Source organism: Bufo gargarizans, chromosome 8, assembly GCF_014858855.1.
Source record: "Bufo gargarizans isolate SCDJY-AF-19 chromosome 8, ASM1485885v1, whole genome shotgun sequence".
Lineage (NCBI taxonomy): Eukaryota > Metazoa > Chordata > Amphibia > Anura > Bufonidae > Bufo > Bufo gargarizans.
The window spans coordinates 122074617-122096039 of NC_058087.1; positions in this window are offsets into that span (position 1 = coordinate 122074617).

Below are 21423 nucleotides of genomic sequence, written 5' to 3' on the forward strand. Positions count from 1 at the left end.
TTTATGGTAAATTACTAAAAGAATTGGTTAAGGTTGTTAAGTTTAAAAACAAATTAAAATGGGAGGCGGAATTAGGGAGGAGCACCTCACTACACTGGGGAGAGATTTATCAAAATATTAAAAAAGCCTCGATCTTCAGTAACCACAGGTTAATACAGTACAAAATAGTGCACCGACTATACTATACCCCGGTATTACTGTCCAAAATATATAAAAATAAGGATAGGGAGTATTGTTGCCTGAAATGTAAGAGTAATGATGCTGGGTTTATTCACCTATTATGGAATTGCCCTGTCATTCAGCGTTATTGGTGAAGTATTTTCAAGGCACTAGGGCTGAGTTCTGAATTAAAAATAGAACCCAACTTAGAATATGCATTATTCGGGATATTTCCCTATGAAGGTAAAAAAAAATACGGATCAAGTACTTTGGTTAAAAGGGTTTTTAATTGCTAAAGTCCTGATTCTTAAAAGGTGGGGATCTGATAAGTAGCCCGTACTTACAGAGTGGAAAAACTAGATGCACAGAATAAATTAATTCGAACATATAAAATGCAAAGGGGGCAAAACAACTGAATGAGTGGGAAAAAGTATGGGCCCTTTGGCACTGATGTAGTAATCCGTTCTGGGAGTTGGTGAGCCGTTGGTCGGGGTCGCATTGCTACCAGGGATGACAACTGGTGAGGGTGTGGGGTGGCTTGGGGAGTTACTGGGTTTAAGGATATAAGGTTTAACACTTGATGTTATAATGTATTGTTCTATTTGTTTTTTCCGGTATTTATCATATGTATATGGGCATTAAGATGGCCACCTATTTGTATTCATACTTTGGATTTTTTTTTTAAAAACTTTGTGATTCTGATATACTATTGCCTTTGTACAAGCTGCTTGTAAACCGTTTCTCAAATATGGGATTAAATTCTGGGCTCTACATTGAAAGGGCTCATTCACATGGCCGTATGTATTTTGCGGTCCGCAAAAAATACGGATGATGTCCGTGTGCATTGCGTATTTTGCGGAACGGAACCGCTGGCCCCTAATAGAACAGTACTATCCTTGTTCGTAATGCGAACAATAATAGGACATGTTCTATTTTTTTGCGGAACGGAAATACGGACATAAGGAAACGGAATGCACACAAAGTAACTTCAGTTTTTTTGTTGCGGACCCATTGAAAAATGGAACAGACACGGAAAGAAAATACATTTGTGAGTATGAGCCCTAAAAAGAATATAGAGGAGCTGGAGAGAGAGTTTAAAGGTGGGTGAGTCGAACATTGACTTATAGGCTAGCGGCCTTACATCTGGTGGCATTAGAGGCAGAGCTTGTTAAGAGCTCATTTGCATCCCTTCTTTCCCTAAATTATTAAATGGAATGAGAAGTCTCTTTTACAATAAGGAGCTTGAAAAATCATGCTTTTTTAGCTCAGACAAATATGTGTGCTGTCCACATCCGTTGCTCCGTTCCGTAGCTCTGCAAAAAAAAAATAGAACATGTCCTATTCTTGTCCGTTTTGCGGACAAGGATAAGCATTGTTACAATGGATCCGCAAAAAAAAAAGGTTGCCATACTCACGTCATCTTTTTTTTTTGCGGATGCGCAATTTGCGGACCGCAAAATACATACGGTCGTGTGCATGTAGCCTTAGAATGTATCTTAATAATTGTACAAAGAACCAAGAGACATCCTTTACATGTGGAGGAAAGACATTTTAGAAAGGGAAAGTGAAAGAAACTCCGTTTCTTTATAGACAGAGTTGTCAAACTCTGCAATGCTCTACCGCAAGATATAGTAATGGCATGGCAGATACTACATACTACAACAACATAAAAAAGGCTAAATTCTTATGTAATGATAATTGGTGCTAAGTGTTATTCATAATTTAGCATTGACTTGACTGTACTTTATAATTGTTATGAGAAAAGCTGAACTTCAAAGTCCTTAAAAGAAGGCGAAAATAAGAGGACAGCTTTCTTTCTAATCTTATCGTTCCTGTAGATGAAAATGCAGGAGGGTAGTGCACAGCTACACAGTAGTAAGTTTGCTTGTAAAAATCATTTATAAGTATGTATTTTTAAATGATTCCGATTGAAAACTTTTCCTGTTTTACACAGTATGAGTTAATACTTAATTGTGGGTCAACCCCTTTATTATACTGTAAATGAAATGTTAATGTACATGCACCAAACATGGCAACTAGATAAATAATGTTGTTGTGAATGAACTATTACTTCACTGTGACAATTATTATAATTACAGATGAGCAAAGTTAGCAAAAATTTGATTTGACTGCTTCGCCGAATTTTGTCAAGAAATTTGATTAGTTTCAAATGGCTTTGTAACGAATCGCATTTCTCTGCTCCGCCCCCGTCATTTTAGCCCTCAGATGCCGCGATCAATACTTATTGCAGCATCTGAGAGTCACATTCATCAGGAGGTTAATCAGGGGTTAAAACAAAAACATATATACTCACCTCATCCATTTGATTGTGGAGAGGCCATGGTGGACATCTTGATGAAAGAAAAAGGGTAAATTGATAACATCATAACGCTGGACAGGCGTGGTGACGTCACACGTCAGCGCACACTATAATTGGCATGTTTTTTTTTTTCAATCAAGATGGGGGCGCAAAGGCTTCTGCGCTCAAGTGGATGAGGTGATTTTTTTTGCCAATCACAAAAAATGTGATTTGTTACCACAAAGCGCCAGGAAGTTTGGCTTCCCGACAAATCGAATTGTTCCTGAAATTCAGAGCAAATTCCACTTTGTTAACTTCGATTTGCTCAACGCTAATGATAATGTAAAGCATTAGTATTATTCCATAATATACTGATGGGTTGCTTTCTAACATATGATTTCATTCTTGCCTATGAATTTCCTATTAATCCTATAAAATGAGTACTGTTTATTCACATAGACTGGTATATTGTACTCGCACTTGCCTTTTTCTGTGCATCACACAATAATGAACTCTATCTTGGAACTGAGAGCTTGTTGTTTATAAGGATATAGCTATTTCATGAAATCCACACTTTAGCTGCTGTGCCAGGATATGAAACATATGAAGGTACTCTATTTCAATACTATCACAACAGATGGATAGTGGGATTGAATGGCTCATCACTTGTTTTGCATTTGAATGTCCTACATCCTTACATTTCAGATTTTTCTCCCTAAAGTACATTAGATTTCTTTTCTGTTGTAATGCCTATATTGCGCTGGACAAACTGATAATAGAACTGTTAACAATGGTAGATGTTCCAGAATGAGACAAGGAAAAACATATGGTTTATGCTCTTTAAGTTCTCATCTGTGGCAGGCTTTCTGGCATTCTGCATGCAGTGTATTCTTTCTCTGACAGAATGCTGGCATAAATGGTGGAAACTCAACAGACCCTAATAGGCCCCTTTCACACGAGCAAGTTCCACGCATTGAACTCGCAGTGTGTGTTAGGGAGAGCATTGGTCCTGACCTTCCAGCACTTACGGGGTCGCATAGCATTATATTGATTTATGATTAGTGATGATGCAGCGTCCCACTACGTGTGTGTGGGCACTGCTTAAAAGCACTTTTTTATATTATTAAGAGCACTAGGTTGTCATGTATAAATTTGCATCTGTGTATCTGCAAAATCCCTGTTAACAAGCCTATTAGGTGTAATTTATACATCCCACCACTAGATGGGGATAAAGTTCAGGTCCTATATATATATATATATATATAGGTCAAGCCTAGTGGTGGAGATGAGAGGAGATGATGATCAGGATAGCTAGGAAAATGTAGTTCAGAAGAGAGCAGATCTGAGGTAGTGAGGTGGGAGGAAAGATAGAGTGAAGACTTCGCAACACAGATTAGTAAGTGGATCCAATTTCGCTAGTAGGTGATACTCAGATGTGAGGCGCAGAAGAGCGTTTTCCTTCTGTAGCCGGGCTGTAGACTTGCATCCCTGACCAGTAGGAGAAGAGTTTGCCTCCCTGGAAAAGAAACAAGCATTCCTAGGAATTCATCGGTGATAAGAGCCATTATTGAGGGCCACAGACACCTTTGCATGGTGGAGGTTTATAGCTTCAGGCAACCACACCAAACTTCTAATAGACAGTTGAGTTTTTCTGTCCAGAATATTCAGCTTGTAGGGAAAGACAAAGAATAAGATCCAGCACATCTAAAGGAACCAGGTACACCTAACCCACTGCTCCAAAACCAAGAAACCTAAAAAGCCTAGAAACAGTGGATTTGCAGAATTAACTCTGTACCATCTAGAGACTGCATAATTGTACTGCTGCAAGCAAGAGACATTCAAAGTAAAAGTTGTGAGTTGCATCTTACCACTGTCTACCTCATTATTACTACCTATGGTTGTACCACCATTAACGGTACTGGTGTCACGACAAAAACCATCAAGGGACTCAGCCGCAACAAGCACCCTAAGCACCCTTAACATCAAGGGAACCTCAACCACCATCTTGGCTGATGCTTCCTACCACAGAGTGTGCCCCGGAGGATTGCGTGCTGTCCACCTCAACACTGTGCTGCCAGCCCAGGGAGGCTATCTACTAACAGTGAGTAAACTGATGAACTGTGTGCTATATTATTTGGCCCCTCATCAGTCCACTGTGCACCTCATGTGTTCCCCCTGCGACTGGCTGGCTGCATAACTTTTTATTGGCGTCACGAACAGGATATTAACCCTTGCGCCATATTTGAGAGACTGTCGCATGTGAATAAGCCCCTTTATTTGCTTGAGAGACTTTTGCTTATCCTACGCTGTTTTGGGGTCCAGAACTGTTCAAACTAATTGCAAAGTATATGGAGGTGCTATACTAGTCCCCAGCATCAAAAGTGTCAAAAGTGAGAAAATCCAACATTTGTGTTTCACTATAACTGCTTGCTGTCAGTGAATAGACTGTTACTGTGAAATTAATATGGCCGCCGGAGCACCGATTTGAAAAATAATACTGCGCCATCACTGTGTGCAAGTTGGCGACACCCCCTGCAGAGCAGGAAAATAGTGTGCCGCCCCTTTATGCAAAATTGTCCAGTTAAAGCCCATCCTACCTGTACTGTGGGGGTCCTGAGAGGCCGACCCTGTATGCAACACAGCACCGCCCTCTTTGCCCTAGGAAGAGCCCTACCATCGCACCAAAATGGGTGGAACTATGTGTGGCTTAACAATGTGACTACCTATTAACAGTTGGGACGAAAGTGCAGATGTAGATACAGTCCCCTATAAACCTCTTTATGCACAAAAGACTGCCCCAGCATTGTGTGTTACTAAACAACCAAACCCAATAGGGGTACTGATCGATACTGTGCTGAAGAGCCAACTTGCTGAGACCACCCCCCGTGTGGTAGATAGTGGTTGCGCCACTCCCGTCATTCAAACAGACCTGGGAGGCGGGCCTGGAACTTTGGAAGAGCGTGACGTGCGTGCGCACATAAGAAACAGAAGTGCCGATCGCTGCAGAGAGAGAGAGAAAGTGCAGGAGAAGCATGGCTGAAAAATTAGAGCGCTCTGTAGCTGAAAATGATTGCGACGGAAACCGGTCACCGCTCTGCCTTGGACCCCCATAGAGTTGACTCCGGAGCAGCAGGCTCGAGTGCAGGAGTTGTGGGATCGTCACTGGAGGGAGCGCAGTGAAGACCGTGGCCCTGAGTCTGCAAAAGATAGTGCAGGTCAGTATGCAACCATGACGCCGCAACCCCAGTCTCATAAATTAACCGAAAGGTCCGGTCACTCTGTGAATGTATCCACTATAGCGTGGCCCACCATGGAGCACATTGCACTCTGAGCAAAGTTGTCAGCAGAAATAAAGTCTGCCCCGCTGCCGCGTAATCATGCCTGCAAACAATACAATGAAGGACTTGGATTTCTGTAAACAGAGAGGATTCGGGTTCATCCGTGACTTATCAACAGATCGTGAGTACTACGTGAACTGCCGGTCTGTAAAAAGAAAAGAACTTCCCCCTTGGCTACATAGCCTGTATATTGGCGAGGTGGTTGAGTTCACCCCTGCAGAGGGTACACGTGGGCCCTATGCCACTGCAGTTTGTAGGCCAGCTCCAGACTCTGAATCTGAGGAAGAGTCAGAAAAGAAACTTCCTACCGCCCCTGTGCGGCCGCCTCATGCAAAGTATATACCACCCAGTACAACCCAGAATCAATATGCTACTGGGTTTGCAGGAACCAACATCCTTTGGCAACCTGCCATTGTCACCAAAGATCCTGACACCAAACCCAAACCCCAAAGGGAGAGGGTTAGAAGAAAAAGGCCCGAGCCTCAATACTGCTACAGAGGACTGTGCAATGCTACTTCAACAGTTGGCTGTACAGCAATGCCAGGGGTTTGCTATTCCCCACTATGGAGAGGAGCCTGCTGGCTCTTCAGTACAGGGGGCAACTGAGAATCTAAATCCGGTGACCCAGAGTGACCCTACTGTTGGGCTGGTTTATAAAGAAAAGAGAGAGCTGTCTCCAATCTTTGAAAAGGTGAAGCAGGAGCTTGGTCTGCCATTTACTCCTAAACAGAAAGTAATGGAGGGACGTCCAGAAGGATCATCCCCTGATTCCTGGGATTCTGGGAGCCCTATTCTGACAGATGTGTCTTCCTGCTCGGATCCAATTAAGTAGGCCGTCTTATCAGTAATATGGAGCAGGAGCTGCCATTGTTGGAGACGACTTCTCTTCTTGTTTTGTATTGAGCCCCTCTCTAAGTTCTTTTGCAAGGACTCCATCCAGGACTCCACCTACCTCAAGAATGTTGCACTATACTTGTGTGTTTTACTATGTTTAACCTCTTTTTACCCCATTTTCAGGTAATCAAGGGACTTTATTAATGCAACGTTTAAAGTGACGTACCCAGAAGTACTTTTCTGTGCTCTACTGTTTTACAACAAAATGTTTGCACTTTAAAATGTTTTTATACATGTTTTATACCCCATTTTAGGTCTGGAATTTATCGTCTTCACCCATATCATGGACTTTACTGCCCTAATGTAAGATCATTCTCTTATAACCATTTTGGCCGTAACACCTCTACCATGGAGAGAAAATGTATGTGATATATTTTATATATTGGCCTAGAATGTATTTTTGTGCATAACCCTTTATTTACAGGAGGTTATTGAAGAGTCATGATAATGCATTGCAATGTCTATATTCACATGTGCATATTTGGAGGTGTGTATATGGTGTATTTCAGGACACGGCATAGAGATCGACAGCTTCAGACAATACCAATGTCGAGGGCGACTTACTTTTTACCATGGGGGTATGCAGCATCCCACTATGTGCATGTGGGCACTGCTTAAAAGCACTTTTTTATATTATTAAGAGCACTAGGTTGTCATGTATAAATTTGCATTTGTGTATCTGCAAAATCCCTGTTAACAGGCCTATTAGGTGTAATTTATACATCCCACCACTAGATGGGGATAAAGTTCAGGTCCTATATATATACCTAGGTCTGGCCTAGTGGTGGAGATGAGAGGAGATGATGATCAGGATAGCTAGGAAAATGTAGTTCAGAAGAGAGCAGATCTGAGGTAGTCAGATCAAATTAGTGGGAGAAAAGATAGAGTGAAGACTTCGCAACACAGATTAGTGAGTGGAGCCAACTTCGCTAGTAGGTAATACTCAGATGTGAGGCGCAGAAGAGCGTTTTCCTTCTGTAGCCAGGCTGTAGACTTGCATCCCTGACCAGTAGGAGAAGAGTTTGCATCCCTGGAAAAGAAACAAGTATTCCTAGGAATTCATTGGTGATAAGAGCCATTATTGAGGGCCACAGACACCTTTGCATGGTGGAGGTTTATAGCTTCAGGCAACCACACCAAACTTCTAATAGACAGTTGAGTTTTACTGTCCAGAATATTCATCTTGTAGGGAAAGACAAGGAATAGGATCCAGCACATCTAAAGGAATCAGGTACACCTAACCCACTGCTCCAAAACCAAGAAACCTAAAAAGCCTATAAACAGTGGATTTGCAGAATTAACTCTGTACCATCTAGAGACTGCATAATTGTACTGCTGCAACCAAGAGACATTCAAAGTAAAAGTTGTGAGTTGCATCTTACCGCTGTCTACCTCATTATTACTACCTATGGTTGTACCACCATTAATGGTACTGGCGTCACGACTAGAGATGTCCCGAACTATTCGCCGGCGAACAGTTCCCGGCGAACATAGCTTGTTTGCCGCGGCGGGTGAAAATATGCGATGTTCGGTCCGCCCCCTATTCGTCATCATTGTGTAAACTTTGACCCTGTACCTCACAGTCAGCAGACACATTCCAGCCAATCAGCAGCAGACCCTCCCTCCAAGACCCTCCCACCTCCTGGACAGCATCCATTTTAGATAAATTCGGAAGCTGCATTCTTAGTGAGAGGAGGGACAGTGTAGCTGCTGCTGATTTAATAGGGAAATCGTGTATTCAGTGTCCACTCCAGTCCTGAATTACTCATCTGATCTCTGCTGTAAGGACAGCGTCCTGACAGCACCCCAGCCCTTTTTAGGGCTAGTACATCAGTCTGCTTTTTTTTTTTTCCTGTGTAATCTAATTGCAGTTGCCTGCCAGCGTGTGTGTCAGGCTCACAGCGTATACTGTGCCCACTTGCCCAGTGCCACCACTCATATCTGGTGTCACAGTAGCTTGCATAAAAAAAATAAAAAATGTTTGGACTGTAATAGAATAGCAGTCAGTTGCCTGCAAGCGTGTGTGTTTCAGGCCCTGCAAGCGTGTGTGTTTTAGGCCCTGCAAGTGCACAGTGTCACCAGTGCAACTCCTATCTGGTGTCACAGTATATTACATTAAAAAATAAAATAAATTTTGACTGTAATAGAATAGCAGTCAGTTGCCCGCTTGCCTGCACGCGGGTGTGTTTCAGGCCCTGCAAGTGCAGTGTGTCACCCCACCAGTGCAACTCCTATCTGGTGTCAGAATATATTACATAAAAAAATAATAATAATTTTTTGACTGTAACAGAATAGCAGTCAGTTGCCAACTTGCCTGCAAGTGTGTGTGTTTCAGGCCCTGCAAGTGCAGAGTGTCACTAGTGCAACTCCTATCTCGTGTCAGAGTATATTACATTTAAAAAAAATCATGCAATTTTGACTGTAATAGAATAGCAGTCAGTTGCCCACTTGCCTGCAAGCGTGTGTGTTTCAGGCTCTGCAAGTACAGAGTGTCACCAGTGCAACTCCTATCTGGTGTCAGAGTATATTACAATAAAAAAATATATATTTTTGTTGGACTGTAATAGAATAGCAGTCAGTTGCCTGCAAGCGTGTGTGTCAGGCCTACAGCATCTACTCTGACAACTTCTGCCAGTGCACAGTGCCACTCATATCTGGTGTCACAGTAGCTTGCACGCATAGTACAACTAAACTAATCTAAAAAAAATTACAGGCAGAGGCAGGCCACCCCGCAGGGGCTGTCGTGGTTGTGGTGCTGTGATTCCCTTTGGCCCTAGAATAATGCCCAGTGTACAGAGGCCACGTACCCTGAACTCGAAAATTTCTGAGGAAATAGTTGACTGGCTAACACAGGACACCCAATCTTCTACAGCTTCCGCTTGGAACCTTGACGCATCATCCTCCTCCAGCTCAGCTTCGGGCACCATTCAAATTACCACTCGCCCGCCTGCTGCCACCACCAACACTAGCACCACAGCCGCTTCACTTGATCTGTCAGAGGAGTTATTTACACATCAGTTGGAAGAAATGAGTGATGTGCAACTATTATTGCCAGAGGATGTAGATAACAGGGATATGTCTCAGTCAGGCAGCATTACACACATGGACGTACGGTGTGATGATGATGATGTTGTACCCGCAGCTGCTTCCTTTGCTGAGTTGTCAGATACAAGTGAAGCGGTTGATGATGACGATATGTCCGTGGATGTCACATGGGTGCCCGGTCGAAGAGAAGAAGAACAGGAGGAAAGTTCAGATGGGGAGACAGAGAGGAGGAGGAGACGAGTTGGAAGCAGGGGGTGGTCGTCGCAAGGAACTAGTGGCACAGTCAGACAGCATGCATCGGCACCCGGGGTCAGCCAGACAGCACGCCAATCAACGCATGCTGTTGCCACAACCAGAATGCCATCATTGCAGAGCTCAGCAGTGTAGAATTTTTTTGTGTGTCTGCCTTTGACAACAGCGATGCCATTTGCAACCTGTGCCAAAAGAAACTGAGTCGTGGGAAGTCCAACACCCACCTAGGTACAACTGCTTTGCGAAGACACATGATCTCACATCACAAACGCCTATGGGATCAACACATGAGTACAAGCAGCACACAAACTCAAAGCCACCATCCTACTCCTGGTCCAGCAACTTCAGCCACGTCAACCACTGCTGTCCTCCTTGCCCCCTCTCAACCGCCCGCCACTCCGCCTCTCGCCTTGAGCAGTTCCTGCTCATCTGCCCACAGTCAGGTGTCTGTCAAGGACATGTTTGAGCGTAAGAAGCCAATGTCACAGAGTCACCCCCTTGCCCGGCGTCTGACAGCTGGCTTGCCGGAACTCTTAGCCCGCCAGCTTTTACCACACAAGCTGGTGGAGTCTGAGGCCTTCAAATAATTTGTAGCTATTGGGACACCGCAGTGGAAGGTAGCCGTCCGAAATTTCTTTTCACAAAAGGCAATCCCAATACTCTATTGTGCAAAAGGAAGTCATGGCATGTCTGGCACACAGTGTTGGGGCAAGGGTCCATCTGACCACTGATACCTGGTGGTCTGCAAAGCACGGTCAGGGCAGGTATATCACCTACACTGCGCATTTGGTAAACCTGCTGACGGCTGCCAAGCATGGAATGCGTGGCTCTGCAGAGGAGTTGGTGACACCACCACGACTTGCAGGCAGGCCTGCTGCCGCCTCCTCCTACTCCCTCCTCTTCGCTAACCTCCTCGGCTGAGTCCTCTTCTGCTGCTGCATCTTGCTCCACATCAGCTGCACACCCCCAGCTCCCCAGGGGCTATTCCACATCCCGGATACGTCAGTAATAGAATCTAAATGTGGCAATATGCAGCCAGCCTGAGCGCTCATAGGCTGGACTTGCTACAATAGTATCTAATGATTAAACACTGCTGTGCAGAAAGATAAACAGCGAGTGTATATAAACTTCTAAAGCAGGCATGTCCAAACTGCGGCCCTCCAGCTGTTGCAAAACTACAACTCCCGGCATGCCCTAATAGCTGTAAGCTATCCAGGCATGCTGGGAGTTGTAGTTTTGCAACAGCTGGAGGGCCGCAGTTTGGACATGCCTGTTCTAAAGGAATCAGTATTCCCAGCTGCCTGCTCTATACTGAAGGTTTTAGCGAATGTACAGTGTCTGTGTTATAAGCCAGCAAGAGCTGGATTTTTAGATACTATAAAATTAAAGTGAAGTTTTAAACGGCAGCACAAGAAAAAGACGCAAAATGGTTGAATGACCAAATGTTTATTAATACTATAAAACACAACATACACACCCCTCAAACTAAATAAAGGTTTACACATTTCACACGTCACACCACAATAAAATAAAAATGGCTTGTCCGTCCCAATGAGTATAGCTGAAAAGGCATACGCCATGCTTGCCTCCGATATTGAGTCTGCCAGTAAGGGAGAAGAGGATGCCACTTTCCTCTACTCCTCTACCCCCCCCTCATGATCATCATCTGCTGATAAGGGGCCCTCTAGAAGGTACCCCAGGGTAGCAGCAGAGGCAGCCCCTCTGGACCCTTATGGACCCCACCCCCTTACGATTATCAGCCCCAATTTCCGGATTTTGTGGGCAGCTCTGGAATACAGATAGACAGTGCAGACTTCACTGAACTAGATTTTTTTCTAAATCTTTTTATCTGAAGATTTTGTAAATGTAATGGTGGCCCAAACCAATTTATACGCCCACCAATTCATTGATCAGAACCCTAGATCGCCATACGCTAGATTCCTAGGTTGGACCCCAGTAAGTGCAGCACAGATGATGAAGTTTTGGGGACTCGTGCTGCATATGGGCATTGTAAAGAAGCCAAACGACAATATTGGAGTTTGGACATTTTCTACCAGACTCCAATTTTCAGCAATACCATGACCCAAAAACGATTTGCGTCAATTCGGAAATTCCTACACTACAACGACAATGCACAGTGCCCACCCCAAAACGACCTGACATTTGATGGTCTGTTCCAGGTTAGGGCCGTCATTGACCACTTTAACACCAAGTTTGCTGAGGTGTACAACCCAGAAAAAAATATCTGTGTAGACGAGTCCCTATTACTTTTCAAAGGGAGGATTAGATTACGCCAGTACCTGCCTAGCAAACGGGCAAGGTATGGCATAAAGATATACAAACTTTGTGAGAGTAGCTCTAGTTACACCCAGAACTTCCGCATTTACGAAGGGAAAGATTCCCCCAGAATACTCTCCGATCCTTGGAGTTAGTGGGAAGATCATGTGGGACTTACTGCACCCACTGCTGGATAAGGATTACCACCTCTATGTGGATAACTGTTATACCAGCATACCTCTATTCATGTTCCTAACTGCCAGAGGTACTGTGGCTTGCAGCACAGTGCGCAAAAATCTGAGAGGCCTCCCTAGATCCCTGATAGGGCAACCACTGAAAATGTGTGAAAGTAGGGCTCTCCTCCATGAGAACATGATGGTGGTTAAGTACAAGGACAGGAGGGACGTCCTTGTACTGACTACCATTCACACTAACATCAGCTCTCCTCCTCCTGTACGAGGTACCACAACCACTATCCCCAAACCAGTTTGTATCCTGGACTACAACAGGCACATGGGAGGGGTGAATCTTTCAGATCAACTTTTAAAGCCTTACAGTGCCACACGAAAAACAAAAGTGTGGTACAAAAAGCTGTCCGCACACATTGTACAGATGGCAATGTGCAATGCGTACGTACTATTTCAATCTGCAGGCCACAAAGGAACTTTCCTTCAGTTCCAAGAGGTGGTTATCAAGGCCCTAATTTTTTAAAGCCAGGCCGGAGAGGGTCCCAGTACTTCAGGAAGTCATGATGCCCGTGTTGTACCAGGGCAACATTTTCGAGGTCAAGTCCCCCAGAAAGCAAGGAAGGGAAGGACCCAAAAAAGATGCAGGGTGTATTACAAGGGGGATAAGGAAAGGCACCATTTACCACTGCAAAACCTGCCCTGAAAAAACTGGCCTGTACATGCAGGAATGTTTTAAAATCTACCACTCATCCATGGAGTATTAATTTAATTTCATCCATGATGTACCCTGTAGTTTTATCACCTTATATCTCTGATTTAGTCCACAGAGCTTACAGATCCACTTTTCACCAACCACTACATATTCATTTCTGTGAAGCACCTGTTAGGTCAAATGTACCCTTTCCACCACTTGAAATGTTTGTATGGGGGTGCTCTTTCCGAAATGGGGTCACTTCTTGCGGTTTTTAATTTCTGGGGACCTCAGAATTTTTTTTAATGCGACATGGCACCTAAAATCAATGTCTGCCAATTCAGGCCTGCCAGCAAAATTCATATTTTGCTGTTTGCCTGCTGTGTGCCCATACAGCAGGCTACAAGCACATATAGGGTGTTTCCTGAATGGGGATAAAATGGGGAACACATACTGGGCTGCAATTTCTCCTTTAACCCCTTGTGAAAGTAAAACATTGGGGTCTACTAGTAATTTTTAATTTTCACAAATGTGTGCTTTGAAATACTTTATTTAACAAGTGTTTCTGCCTTCTGTGAGACACCTGTTTGCTGAAAAGTGTTCGTACGTGGGTGCTCTTTCTAAAATGTGGTCACTTTGTTGAGTTTTTAATTTCTGGGGACCTCAGGAATTTTTTTAATCCGACACGGCACCTAAAATCCATGTCTGTTTATTGAAGCCGGTAAAAAACATATTTTGCACTTTGCCTACAGAGCCCCGCTGTGCGCCCATACAGCAGGCTACAGGCACATATGGGGACACATACTTGGGGTTTTTAATTTCTGGTGGCCTCAGGAATTTTTTAAATGCAACATGGCACCTAAAATCAATGTCTGCCAATTCAGGTCAGCAAAATCCATATTTTGCTGTTTGACTCTAGCGCCCCGCTGTGTACCAATACATCATTTTTTGAGCATATTCGGGGGGAAATGCCATATTCGGGGGGAAATGGGGAACAAAAAGTGTGGTGCATTTTGTCCTGTTAACTTTGGGAAAGTGAAAAATGTGTGTAGAGCAATTTTTCATTTTCACTGCCAAGTGTTTCCTAATTCTAATAAACACCTTTGAAGTGCATACTACACACCTTAAAAAATTCCTTGAGGGGTGAAGTTTCCAAAATGGGGTAACTTTTTAGGTGTTTCCACTGTAGGGCCTCCTCAGGGTGTCTTCATTAATGATGAGCGGCAGGGGTCATATTCGAATTCGCAATATTTCGCAAATGTTTTGTAGAATATTCTACAAAATATTTGGCCCCCTGTAAGAGATCGGGTGCTGCCAGGCAGCAAGGGGCAGTCATGTACACAGTTCTTAGTATATTCTAACTTGTAGCGTCCCCATTACTATGGGAACGCCTCTGTCTTAGAATATACTGTCGGATCTGAGTTTTCACGATGTGAAAACTCAGCTCTGAAAAAGCTGTATGCAGACAGATCTGCGGATCCGTCTGTGCTAAAGTAGCCTACGGACGCGGATGGCAATCTTGTGTTCGTCATTTTTCCCATCTAAAGTCATGATTCCTCCCTGTTTAAGTTGCTTGTGGGCCAATGACTCATTGTTCCACAAGCAAGAAGCAGGGAGGAATCATGTTTTCAGATGTAAAAAAATTATGAATATTCGATATAGAAAATATATAGCACTATATTCAAAATATTAGCGAATTCTCGAAGTTGCGATATTCAAGATAAATATTCGTAATTCAAATATTCGTGCTCAACACTAGTCTTCATATGTGACATAGCTCCCAATTACCATTCCAGCTAAGTCCGCTCTCCACAGGCCATATGGTGCTCCCTTCACTCTGAAGCTTGCTGTGCGCCCATACATAATTTTTTTTAGCACAAATGGGGTGTTTCTATATTCGGGGGGGGGGGGGGGAAATTGGGAACAAAATGTGGGGTGAATTTTGTCCTGATACCCTTTGGGAAAGTGAAAAATGTGGGTGTAAAGCAACTTTTTCTCGAAAAAATTGCAATTTTTCATTTTCACTGCCAAGTGTTTCCAAAATCTAGTTAACACATTTGAGGTCAAAGTGCTCACTACACACCTTGAAATATTCCTTGAGGGGTATCGTTTCCAAAAGAGGGTCACTTTTTGGGGGTTTCTACTGTAGGGCAACCTCAAGGGGTCTTCATAAGCGACATAGCTCCTAATTGTAGACAGGCATCTGTGAGTTGCTAAAGGTGGGTTGTGGCTAGGGATTGTTTGTGTAGTTTCTCTAGCTTGCTTATCACTGTCTGTAGGTTGTATTTGTGAGTCTCTCTGCTTTTTCAGGTATTTGCCAATTGAGATGAGCTCTCCTCTTATTGTTGCTTTGTGTGCTTCCCACATTACTGGGGTTGGTACGTCATTATTCATATTTTGGTGCAAAAAGAGATCTAGTGATTTTAGCACCCTGGATTGCACTGTAGATATGGATAGAAGAGTCTCATTGAGACGCCATGGCGGTCTGGAGAAGTGTTGGTTAAAGTGGTCAGATTGAAATCTAGAGCTTATATTGACTGTTTGGATTTTGTTAAGTGATGATTGTTGGAGAAAAAAGTAGTCAATCCTGTGAAGAGTTGTGTGTGGGGTAGAGTGGAGAGTATAATCCTTATCAGTGGGGTGCATAAAGCGCTAGGTGTCTCTGAGGGAGAGAAGGTGTAAGGACTTTTTGATGTGTCTGAGTGTCTTATATGAGAGGGAAGATCTCCCAGAGGATGTATCCAATAAAGGGTCTAGCCACTTTGAAGTTGCCCACGACAACTCCCCTTTCCTTTGGCTATCTAATAGCGTCGAAGTGATGCCTGGTGTGTATTGGGGGGCATAGATGTTAGCTAAGGTGATAAATGAGCCATTCAATTTTCCCATCAGTATGATTATTCTGCCGTCAGTGTCTGTGTGCAGGTCTAGTTGTTCTAATAATAGTTGTTTTGTTAGGGCGATAGAGACCCCTTTTGAGTTTTTTGTGTCTGTGTGAGAGTGGAACCATTGGTTGTAATAGTGTATTTGAAAGGAGGGAATTTTTGACTTCAGGAAATAAGATGTCAGCTCGAGCTTTTTTGAAATGGTGAAGGATTTGGCTATGTTTCACCGCTGAGTTAAGGCCCCTAGTATTGTAAGAAATCAATTTAACAGTAGTCATTTTGATATTGTGAGGAGGTTTGCCCTAGCATCTGATTGGACAATTTTAGGGTCTTTGTCTGTATATTGTGTTGTCTGTGGTGCCCTGTGTTGTAGGGGTGGGAGAGAAGGGGGAGGTAAAGTGCACAGAACTATAACTTTTATAAAAACATTAGGCAAGAATGATATTTACCAAAAATGCAGAAAGAGAAACTTCAAAGCTTTCTAGTCGATAGGCCAGCATTGGGGCAAATTCCAACTCTAATATGAAGTTGTGGAGTAGGAAGAGTGACCAAAGGTGGCTGTGATAAAGGTGAGTGCTGACCAGTATGATGTTGGGCTGTCCGTGGGTCCCACCTGCTTCTCATTTTTCATCAGGCAAAGGTCCGGTGGTCTGCAGTAGTGTTACGCCGCTCCTCAAGTCACGTAGCAGCAGGAAATAGAGGCCGGGGATCCGTTTGTCCCACTAGGCCGCACTTGTTTCTCGGGTCACCGTGGGTCCAGAAGCACCCAACTGGGCTTGTTCTGTGGCGGGTGGTGAGGCGAGTTCAGGTGGTGGTGTTTTGAGGCGATTAAGTTGCTGGATAGAGGCGGATGCTGAAGGATTTGATCCAATTAATGGGAGCTGGGAGGAAAGACGTCCATACCGCTCAGCTGCAGGCCACGCCCCACCTGTTTATTCTATCTATCCATTATCCAACACAAGAGATTCCATTAATAAATAGCACTATAGCATGCAATGACTCCTTCCCCCCAACTTTCTTCTACACTGTCTAGAGAGATATATCTGTATATTTCTATGAATTTAGAATTAGGGATGTATGAATGAAAAGTATTCGGGCTGCTTCACCTGTTTCACTATGCCTGCATTGAGAGGAGGAAGAGGGCAGGGAGGCCACTGAGCATGTTAGTCCAAAACTGAATGCAGGAGAAGGTAGAACAGAATTTCAGCTACAAGAGAAACAGCAGGGGGCACTACAGAGATGAAAATCTAATGTATAGATGTACCAATTCTAAACTTGATATGTGATATCATGTTTCACCATGATATCATTACAAAAAATAATAATATGGAAAACCACTGAAAAAGTAAATTAGAAGTTTCTTGCCATTGTTTAATTAACATGTTAAGAATCAAGATAAGGATCACTACATCATACATAAAAACAGAAAAATATCTTATTGCATGTATAGTGTTGAACAAAGTTTAAAAAAAAATTGATTGCTTCACCGAATTTCACAAAAAAATTGCTTAGTGATGAATTACTTAGTCACGAAGCACATTTCTTTGTAAGTAGTGGGTGCAATGATGGAGAACGCCGATTGTGCTGCCCCGTCATTGAACACCTCAGATGCAGTGTTCATTACTGATTGCGGCATCTGAGAATAAAAATTAGGTTTTTCTGGGGTTGATCAGTTAAAACAAATTATAAATAATACTCACCTTATCCATTTGAGCGAAAAGAGGCCAAATGGAAGAGGCCCGCATGAAATCTTGCATGGTAGGTGATAACTTCATCACGCTGTCCACTGCGAACGAGGTCTCGCTTGGGATCATCAATCAAAATCGCCACAGCAGCCTCTTCAGGCTAAAATGGATGAGGTGAGTATGTTTTGGTTTTTGTAACACCATTGAATCGTTACCACAAAGCACAAGGAAATTTGGCTTTGTGGCAAATTGAATTTTCCCTGAAATTCTGATAGAAATCCACTTTGGATACTTTGATTCACTCAACCCTATATAGCACTAATACTTAATTCGAAATGCTCTATAAATTGCATAGTAATACTTTTCGTGGGAAGTCCCCTTTAAATCATTGTGTGGTCACTTACAGTAACTACTAAGTAATGGTTTCACAAACTGAAACTACAACCAACGGTAATCTGATCTGAGACCATGCAAGTAAAGTCAGTACTGATCAAATGTAGTCACAGGCAGAATAAACAGTTACTTAAAATGACTCACATGTGATGCCTTGTGTAGTAATATTATTTCTTTTTCATCTCTACTTGACCCAGATGTCCATGACTCATCTCTCCAAAGTATGCCGCCCAGACATATTTGACTGATAACTATTTTGCAGTATCTTACTATTTTAGAAGGTTACTCAGTCTGAGCTAATGCCTAATATTATGCTTGCCACCAATATTGTGCCTAGAGATATATACTATGACCCAGAGAGATGTACAGCCAATTATGCTCTGCCTTACAGTTAAACTGCCACCAATAATTTGCCCTATAAATGTATAGTGCCACCAATACTGTGTCCCTGATATACAGTTGTAAGAAAAAGTATGTGAACCCTTTGGAATGATATGGATTTCTGCACAAATTGGTCATAAAATGTGATCTGATCTTCATCTAAGTCACAACAATAAACAATCACAGTCTGCTTAAACTAGTAACACACAAATAATTAAATGTTACCATGTAAACAGTCACGATGCAGATAGAAAAATATGTGAACCATTGGATTTAATAACTGGTTGAACCTCCTTTGGCAGCAATGACTTCAACCAAACGCTTCCTGTAGTTACAGATCAGACATGCACAACGGTCAGGAGTAATTCTTGACCATTCCTCTTAACAGAACTGTTTCAGTTCAGCAATATTCTTGGGATTTCTGGTGTGAATCGTTTTCTTGGGGTCATGCCACAGCATCTCAATCGGGTTGAGGTCAGGACTCTGACTGGGCCACTCCAGAAGGCGTATTTTCTTCTGTTCAAGCCTTTCTGTTGTCGATTTGCTTCTATGCTTGGGTCGTTGTCCTGTTGCAACACTCATCTTCTGATGAGCTTCAGCTGGTGGACAGACGGCATTAAGTTCTTCTGCAAAATGTCTTAATAAACTTGGGAATTCATTTTTCCTTTGATGATAGCAATCCGTCCAGGCCCTGATGCAGCAAAGCAGCCCCAAACCATTATGCTCCCACCACCATACTTCACAGTTGGGATGAGGTTTTGATGTTGGTGTGCTGTGCCTCTTTTTCTCCACACATAGTGTTGTGTGTTTCTTCCAAACAACTCACCTTTGGTTTCATCTGTCCACAGAATATTTTGCCAGTACTGCTGTGGAACATCCAGGTGCTCTTGTGCAAACTGTAAACATGCAGCAATGTTTTTTTTGGGACAGCAGTGGCTTCCTCTGTGGTATCCTCCCATGAAATCAATTCTTGTTTAGTGTTTTACGTATAGTAGATTCGCTAACAGGGATGTTAGCATATGCCAGAAACTTTTGTAAGTGTTTAGCTGACACTCTAGGTTTCTTATTCACCTCATTGAGCAGTCTGCGCTGTGCTCTTGCAGTCATCTTTACAGGACGGCCACTCCTAGGGAGAGTAGCAGCAGTGCTGAACTTTCTCCATTTATAGACAATCTTATCGTTGACTGATGAACAGAAAGACTTTTGGAGACACTTTTATAACCCTTTCCAGCTTCATGCAAGTCAACAATTCTTAATTGTATGTCTTCTGAGAGCTCTTTTGTGCAAGGCATCATTCACATCAGGCAATGTTTCTTGCGAAAAGCAAACCCAGAACTGGTGTGTGTATTTTTATAGGGCAGGGCAGCTGTGACCAACACCTCCAATCTCATCTCATTGATTGGACTCCAGTTGGCTGACACCTCACTCCAATTAGCTCTTTGAGATGTCATTAGTCTAGGGGTTCACATACTTTTTCCATCTGCACTGTGAATGTATTCATATTGTGTTCAATAAAAACATGGTAACATTTAATTCTTTGTGTGTTATTAGTTTAAGCATACTGTGATTTATGACCAATTTGTGCAGAAATCCATATCATTCCAAAGGGTTCACATATTTTTTCTTGCAACTGTATATCCTCAAAGTTGTTTTATGCCCCATATGTGCCCTTAGATGCAACGTGCTGCCACATTTGCTCATATAGATGTACTGTGTAGACTACACCCAAAAAATTGTTAAAATAACACATCACTTTAATCCAATATGTAATCCAAAACTGTTAACAGAGAGTGTAGGGAGAGTGCAAGGAGAGAGCAGGTAGAGTCTATCGCTGAATGCATCACTGTGCAGTGCACCAACATTCAAAGTTAATTTGCTCTTTTAGCGTAACAGTGACTGTGCAACAGTATTAAAGGCGAGTGTAATGTACCGCCATGTGCATCGCTGTGCATTGCCCCAACATTCATAGCTACAGTAATCCGTTCTCTAACCGAAACAGTTACTGTGCTTCAGTATTAAAGGCAAATGTAATATATCGCCATATGCATCACTGTGCAGTGCACCAACATTCAAAGTTAATTTGCTCTGTTACCAAAACAGTGACTATGCATCAGTATTAAAGGCAGGTGTAATCTATTGCTGTGCACATCACTGTGCAGTGCACCAACATTCATAGTGAATCTGTTCTGTTAGCAAAACAGTTACTATGCATGAGTATTAAAGGCAGGTATAATATATTGCCTTGTGTATCACTATGCAGTGCACTTACATTCATAGTTACATAGTTCAACCAAGGGATAGGTGGCAACTCGAATTCCAGAAAGAAGTGAGAGCTCATCTGTTATGCTAGTGATACAGTTGTTGGTAAAGTATGCCTGGGCCCTCCAAAGGAACTGGCAGTGGCAAAAATGATGCTATAGCAGTAGAAGTGGTGGTGGCAGCAGCCGCAGCCGGAGTTGCCAGTGTCATCCAGCGGTCAAGTTTTGACCAACAATCTAACTGTACTGGAATGGTTGACTCTCTCTTCACAATCATCTCAAGTTACAACAGATACACACAGCAAGGAATCGGTGGCCCAGGAACTGCCTCTATGCCCTCACCTGTCCTGAACCTGCCTCTTGCTTTTGCTGTTCCTTCTGCTAGCCAAGTAATGATAGCTGCTGGCTTCTCTCCTCTTTTCAGCAAGACTGAGCTTTTTGAGTACACTCAGCAGTTACAAGCCAACCCAGATTTGGAGGAGAGGTCCTCTGCAGACTTCTTTAGGCATGCAACTACCGATGATGACAGTAAGGTGGGAGCACATGTTGAGAGAGGTCAGGGACATGTGCAAGATACAGGTGAGGGTAACACAAGTGACTCGCAAACATATGATGATGTAGTCAATTGCACGTGAAAGCCGGGCCCATCAGGGGGTGAAGGTGGCAGCGTGCCCGTGATGC